Below are 7,396 nucleotides of genomic sequence, written 5' to 3'. Positions count from 1 at the left end.
AGGGGGTGAGGTCCACAAGCTCCAGGTGGGAAGAAGCAGGATCTGCCTCTGTGTTTGGGGTGATGTCCACAACCTCTAGGTGGGAAGAAGCCGGGTCTGCATCTGTGTTGGGGGTGATGTCCACAAACTCCAGGTGGGAAGAAGCAGGATCTGCCTCTGTGTTAGGGTTGATGTCCACAACCTTCAGGTGGGAAGAAGCCGGGTCTGCCTCTTTGTTAGGGGTGATGTTCACAACCTCCAGGTGGGAAGAAGCCAGGTGTGCCTCTTTGTTAGAATTGATGTCCGCAATCTCTAGGTGGGAAGAAGCCGGGTCTGCCTCTGTGTTTGGGGGTGATGTCCACAAGCTCCAGGTGAGAACGGTCTGTTCCCAACCTCTGATGGAACACTCTGTTTGGGGTGATGACCACAAACTTCAGGTGGGTGAAACCGTCTCAGCCTCTGTGTTAGGGGGTGATGTCCACAAGCTCCTTGTGGGAAGAAGCCAGGTGTGCCTCTTTGTTAGGGGTGATGTCCACAACCTCCAGGTGGGAAGAAGCAAGGTGTGCCTCTTTGTTAGGGGGTGATGTCCACAACCTCCAGGTGAGAAGAAGCCGGGTCTGCCTCTGTGTTAGGGGTGATGTCCACAACCTCCAGGTGGGAAGATGCTGGGTCTGCCTCTGAGTTATGGGTGATGTCAACAACCATACGGTGGGAAGAAGCAGGGGTCTGACTCTGTGTTAGGGGTGATGTCCACAAACTTCAGGTGGGTAGAAACCGTCTCAGCCTCTGTGTTAGGGGGTGACGTTCACAACCTCCAGGTGGGAAGAAGCCAGGTGTATCTCTTTGTTAGGGTTGATGACCGCAATCTCTAGGTGGGAAGAACCCGGGTCTGCCTCTGTGTTTGGGGTGATGTCCACAAGCTCCTGATGGGAAGAAGCCAGGTGTGCCTCTGTGTTAGGGGTGATGTCCTCAACTTCCAGGTGGTAAGATACCGGGTCTGCCTCTGTGCTACGGGTTTTGTCAGCAACCTCCAGGTGGGAAGAAGCCAGGTGTGCCTCTGTGTTAGGGGGTGATGTCCAAAACCACTATGTGGGAAGAAGCCGGGTCTTCCTCTCTGCTACGGGTGATGTCAACAACATCTAGGTGGGGAGAAGCTGGGTCAAACTCTGTGTTAGGGGTGAATCCCTCAACCTCCAGGTGGGCAGAAGCCGGGTCTTTCTCTGTGTTAGGGGTGATGTCCACAACCTCCGGGTGGGAAGAAGCTGGGTCTGCCTCTTTGTTATCGGGGATTTCCACAACCTCCAGGTGGGAAGAAGCCTGGTCTGCATCTGTGTTAGGGGTGACAATTAAAATCCTGATTGGCTCTACTACTACAAGGCACCAGGATGTCATGACAAAAGGCATCTGTCAGAGTGCTTTCTATGAGTGCTACTCACCTGCTTGGATATCAGCTGGTAGTGTGGCGGAGAAGGCCACCACTAGGACAGGGGGAACTTCGCAGGGGTGTCTGCAGTAGGCTGGAAGTAGCTTTTCACCTCGTCCGCCACAAAGGCACAGACAGAGCTCATAAAAAAGGGGGTCTTGAGGTCATCCAGGGAGAAGGACTGGCTGATTCTCCCGAGGATCGACCTCACAGAGTCAAAAGCAGCAGCCCGGGAGAAAGGGGGTGTGAGGAGAAGAGGCCTTCAACGTGTTGGAGAGCTTCTCCCCCTACGGCCACCACCATACTCACAGCCATCCCGCTTAGGAGGATGGGGTGATCTGAATGGCCTTCCTCTGGCTGAAGCCACAGGGCCAGGAGGATCCTGGGCACCAGCTCCACCACCACCTGGGATGGGCTGAGCAGGTTGCTACGGGCTTATTGGACAGCTTGTCCAGAATGCTCCTCACAGCTCTCTCCACGATGATGTGGACCTTGGGGTCGCTGAAATCAACAAAAAGCAGCAGAGAAAGCTAAACGATGTGCAATGTTCACACAGAGAACACTGCCCTAGTTATTTTCTGCATAGCTCCAGATGTGTAGATGAATGGAGCAAGCTGTATGCAGGGCAGTACATGGAACTCACATGTCAGCGCCAGCTGAGAGGTGGTGTGCATAGAGCGGCGGAGCTTGCAGACAGCCTTGTGCTCCATGTCAATCATTTTTAGGCAGGTGTTTACTTCCCAGGTCTGCCGTAGGAAACAGGAAGTCCCATTAGTGTAATTTCACAACAGATATATTCTGCTGTACTGACTAGTTGTTGAAAGGCTAGAAAGGAGCTCACTGACTGATAGTCTAAGTCTCTAACTCTCATTCTCTTACCAGCCCGAGCGAGTTCGTTCCCCCTCCTCCAGGGTTTCCTTCCACACCCTTCAAATAAAACACAAAGCATTTCAACTTTCCTGGCTTCCTATTTATCTGTTGTTTATTTTACCCACACCTCCTGGAGTGCTGCTGGTGACAGAGAATGGCAGTGAAGGTGAGAGCTGACGTGGTACTCACCTCTCCCTAAGGGATTTTTGCCCTGAGACACCAGCCAGTCGCTCATGTGCTCCATGGTGACATGGGGCGAGACCTGGCCTCGACTCTGGAGCAGCAGATAGTGGACCATGAACTTCTTCTGCAAGATGAGGTAAGGTGTGAGACCGTGCCACTAAAGACCATATAATGTGCTTTCAGAAGGGCCTCTCGCAACATTTCACAACTGCTCATGTCTCACAATTTGCAAGTGATATTAAAAACTCTTATGACCATCTTCTCTAAACTGTCTTGAAATAAAACTCTTGTTTTGGGATTAAATCTATCTCTTTTTTTCTGTGGTTACTTTTTTTGTGGGATGAATCTTACCTGTTTATTGTAATATGCTTCCTCCCAGCAGGCCTGCAGAGTCTGAAAATAAAGGCTGCTTCTACAGAATTCCTTTGAAGATAATTAAAACAATTATGCTTTATTAGGTACATTATGCACAGGCATTTACAGTATGCCAAAAGGAATATCTCCTAAGATTACCTTAGTGGGACCATAAGTGAACTCAGGAATGCTCCCAACCCTATCCATGGTCAGAGGGGGACGAAATGCAGCGCTATAAATATACGGGATGCTCTAGAGATAACAGGAATGACTTAAAGTCGCGAATGATCAATGCCTGTGGAGTCGTCCAATATGCTGCGCTGAGAATTGAGTTGTAGACGATATTTGGATATGTTTGGCGCAATTTACATGTTTACATTCTATTGCCATGGAGAAATTGAGTTTCTAGAACCTGTTTTCTTCTATGTCTTTATTTCGTGAAATATTAAGATCTTTATTTTGTCATAATGTGTATATGAGGACGTTGGAGCCCGTTCCGATTCATGACGCGGTTATCCAGGTGCATGTTGCATAGACCTACTAATCCAACCTTGGCTTACAAGTTAAATTAAATTAGTATATATGCCTATACAAATCTATTGACCACATCCATTTAAATCAATGATTGTCAATTGAAAATGTGGTAGTTGTGTTATCCTGTTGTGCGTGTCAGGGCTCCTCTTAAGCACGTTATTCCAATATTTCCTAGAATTGACGCAGGTTACACTTTTGCAAAACTACTAGGTTAAAAATAAGAGCATGAATGACAATAAAGGTATGACTTGAATTATATGTGTAGTAGTGTGATGTTGTTCCCCTAGATTATGCACCAAATTGCACACAAGGACAGTTCAAGTAGGCCAGGTCAAGAGGGGATGTTAATAAGTTAATAATAATAATTTCAATGTGGTTTCTTTATTTAATTACAGCTGCATAGCTAATGTTATTTTTTGGTGTACAAACATTTTTTATGTATCTATATTGCAAATAGACCTAATTGTAAAAGTTGTGTATATTTTGGTTTGGTCCATCGCGGGTTATCTGTATTTATGTACCCTCTTATTGTTCTCTTTTGCCTGACCTTCAACTAGCAAGGTATGTTGTCCTTGGCGCCGTAATTTGTCGATATAAAACTGTGGTAAAGTTACACAAAGTGCTGTTACGCAACTACAGGTTTTGTTACAATGTGGACAATATAAAGATGTATGTTAACAACTTTCACCGAGCTCGCTAATTAGGGTACCTATTGTAACTCGGGAGTATTTGGGTCAGTGTTTGAGTGAGTTTCTATGTGCTCACGCAGGTGTCCGAGAGCTGTGGCTGCACCAAGGGCTAAGCTATTGTGTGTTGTCTCTTCGTGTACAGGTATGTCATTTATTTTGTCAGAATTATGTTGTATATCATTTTACTTGTATTGTATAGTGTGTTGTTAGGCACTGAATGTGTGCATGCAGCACCTGTTCATTTTTGCCTGACCTTCAACTAGCAAGGTGCCCGAGAGCTGTGGCTGCACCAAGAGCTAACATATTGTGTGTTGTCTCTTCGTGTGCAGGTCGAATAAAAATTATCCAACCATCAGAATTCCAGTTGTGGCAGTGTCCTAATTACGTGACCTGCCGACTGGTCAGCTCAAGCCGACCGCCGGAGCTGTGCATGTGGATGAGGTGCCGCGACCTGCGCATGTGAATTTGTTGATGGCTTACTGTAAGTGAATATATACTGTAAACAGTGAAAGTGAATGTAGAATATTCATTAGATACAGGTATTCGTGCTTATTTGTATGTTTTGGATGAATTTGTTTATTGCATTAATTTTTTTGGTATTTGAATGCACTAAATTACATTGTATTTTAGTGCTCTGTTGAGCCATGGAAGATTCTCAAATCCATAAGACGTGTTATGCTGTGGATTTTAGTGTGGGTAGAGGGGGGGTGTCCTTCCATTTACACCAATTGTACAGTCAGCTCCTGGGAGTAGAGCGTTTGCTTGTCCTGAGTTTGCAAGCACTGGGAGGGGTAGGCTGTTTGTTCCACCTGACCAGGGTATCCCACCTCTGTCTTTTGATGTACCATCATCCACAGTACTCGGTGATAATGGGACGCCTCCGAGTCAGCTTAGTGACCTTATTAAGCAGATTGGTTCAGAGATAGGAGAATCTATCAGAGCGGGTTTACTGCAGCCTGGGGTTTCAAGTCTTTCTCCTGCCCGTCCCCCTCACCAACCCCAGCAGTTTCCCCTGCCTGAGCAGTGTGGGTCAACCTTTATTGATGCGTCCAAGCTGAATCTGGTTGTGAAGTCAGATGTTAGTGCTCCACCTCTTTTTAGGGGTGATGGCTCAGATAAGTACTCTGTCCTGGAGTGGGAGGGTTAATGGAAGTCTACCTAGAGAGAGGGGTTACACTGGGTCTGGGAATGTTGGGGAGGTGATGTCTAGGCTCATGGGGAGAGCACGGGATGTGACCAAAGTCTGGAAGCGTAACAACCTTGTTGTCACAGATGTTAAGGCGGTGTTCAGTGTTTTCAAGCAACACTTTGGGGATACTGTCTGCTCAGGTATGCCATTAGCTGATTTCTATTCAATCAAACCATATGCTAATGAGGGTCCAATAGATTTCTGGATTAGGCTTAACAAAGCTGCAGAGGCAGCCGAACAGTACCTTGTGAGTGAGGGCAGGACCTTACCCAATCAGTGCTCAGAATTGGCAGTCATGTTTGTACGCAACTGTCCTGATAAAGAGTTGGCCCAAGTGTTCAAGAGCAAACCCATTCGTGACTGGACAGCCAGTGAGGTACAGGATCGGTTGGATGAACTGTTAAGGAACGTAAAGCATGTAGAACACAACTTTCACAGCAGGTTGCTGCTGTTTTTGACTGCCCTCAGGAGGGAGTGGGTCCTGTGAAAAAGACCTAATGTGTCATCTTTTTTCTCAATGTGGCCGTGAACCAGACCAGGCATCATCTGTATCTGAGGGTGGGACATTAAAGAAAGTTTTGACTTTGTTAGAGAAGGCTCTGGTCAGCAATACTCAGCAATACTCAGTCTGTGAGTGGCACAGTGGTCTAAGGCACTACATCGCAGTGCTAGCTGTGCCACTAGAGATCCTGGTTTGAATCCAGGCTCTGTCGTAGCCGGCCGCGACCGGGGAGACCCATGGGGCGGCACACAATTGGACCAGCGTCGCCTAGGGTAGTGGAGGGAATGGCCGGCTCAGTTCGTAGAGCATGGTGTTTGCAACGCCAGGGTTGTGGGTTCGATTCCCACGGGGGTATGAAAAAAAAAAGTAACGTATGCACTAACTGTAAGTCGCTCTGGATAAGAGCGTCTGCTAAATGACTTAAACATGTTAAATGTAGAGGGCCCCGTAAACAGTTCCACAAACTTCAGCATGAGTGCGCTGACTGTGGAAGCACTAATCACTGGACCAAAGCTCAGTGTCAGATGCACCAGCTGTGCGTCAAGTGCTTTTCTCCGGGCCACATGAGCTTTGACTGTAGTGAGGCTGGGCAGCGACAGAACCCTGGATGTGGACAGACTGGCAGGTCTCAGGAAAACTGAAAAGCCTCCGTTCTGAGGAGGGCAATGTGGGGCATTCTTATTTTTCCTCCACTGATGATGATATCCAATCTGTTTATTCTTACTTTTGTGAGTCAGTACCCAAGAACAACACAGTAATTTTTCAGAACACAATGAGAATTACTCAGAATGACAGTTTGTTTTACACCACTGTGCTAGTACAGGATAAAGTTGAGCTGAAGGGGATGTTAGATAGTGGGTCCATGGCTACTACTCTGCGCGCAGATATTGTACCTCGGTTGAGGGAGGCAGGAGTGGTAGAGGGGAACTTTCTAGCTCCTTCAGACATCATCCTGGTGGGTTGTGGTGGGAACAAACTAGCCCAGTGGGCATGTGTGACTTAAAAATTCAACTTTATGGCTTCTGTTATGTAGTCCCAGTGCTTATTGTTGATGGGCAGGTTGATGAACTCATTGTGGGAACTAATGTGTTGAAGTCTCTGATTAGACAGTGAGTTTCTATGTGCTCACGCAGGTGCCCGAGGCTGTGGCTGCACCAAGGGCTAAGCTATTGTGTGTTGTCTCTTCGTGTACAGGTATGTCATTTTTTTTTGTCAGAATTATGTTGTATATCATTTTACTTGTATTGTATAGTGTGTTGTTAGGCACTGAATGTGTCCCCTGTCGGTCTGTCCCCCTGTCGGTCTGTCACCTGTTTTTCTGTCTGTGTCCCAGGAGCCAGAGTAAATGCCAAAGACAACAAGTGGCTCACTCCTCTGCACCGGGCCTTGGCTTCCTGCAGTGAGGTACGTGTAGTGATACTGTCAGCCCTCACACACACTCCTGTGCATATGTGTTTGACTGTTAAGTGTGTTGTGATTTTTAAATGCACTTTAAACAAAGTTGAACATGATTTGAACTGTGTTCCTGTAGGAGGCTGTCCAGGTGTTATTGAAACACTCTACTGACGTGAACGCCAGGGACAAGAACTGGCAAACGCCGCTCCACATCGCTGCGGCCAATAAGGCAGTCCGCTGTGCCGAGGCCCTGGTCCCTCTCCTCAGCAACGTGAGCG

General features: G+C 47.3%; 1 long non-coding RNA gene across 2 annotated transcripts; it reads left to right on the top strand.

Moving 5' to 3' along the window:
- The first annotated feature begins 4,131 nt into the window (after positions 1–4,131).
- On the top strand, positions 4,132–7,386 carry LOC123487398. Of its 2 annotated transcripts, none has more exons than XR_006659760.1 (3): positions 4,132–4,174; positions 7,057–7,127; positions 7,255–7,386. It is a non-coding gene; the product is annotated as an uncharacterized LOC123487398 (long non-coding RNA). The 2 variants fall into 2 exon arrangements; XR_006659761.1 differs by lacking the exon at positions 4,132–4,174 and adding an exon at positions 6,902–6,917.
- The last annotated feature ends 10 nt before the right edge of the window (positions 7,387–7,396 follow it).

This window comes from Coregonus clupeaformis, unplaced genomic scaffold (genome assembly GCF_020615455.1).
Source record: "Coregonus clupeaformis isolate EN_2021a unplaced genomic scaffold, ASM2061545v1 scaf1700, whole genome shotgun sequence".
NCBI classification, from domain to species: Eukaryota; Metazoa; Chordata; class Actinopteri; order Salmoniformes; family Salmonidae; genus Coregonus; species Coregonus clupeaformis.
Note: the sequence above shows the minus strand (reverse complement) of the source record. Positions and strands in the feature narration are given on the sequence as shown.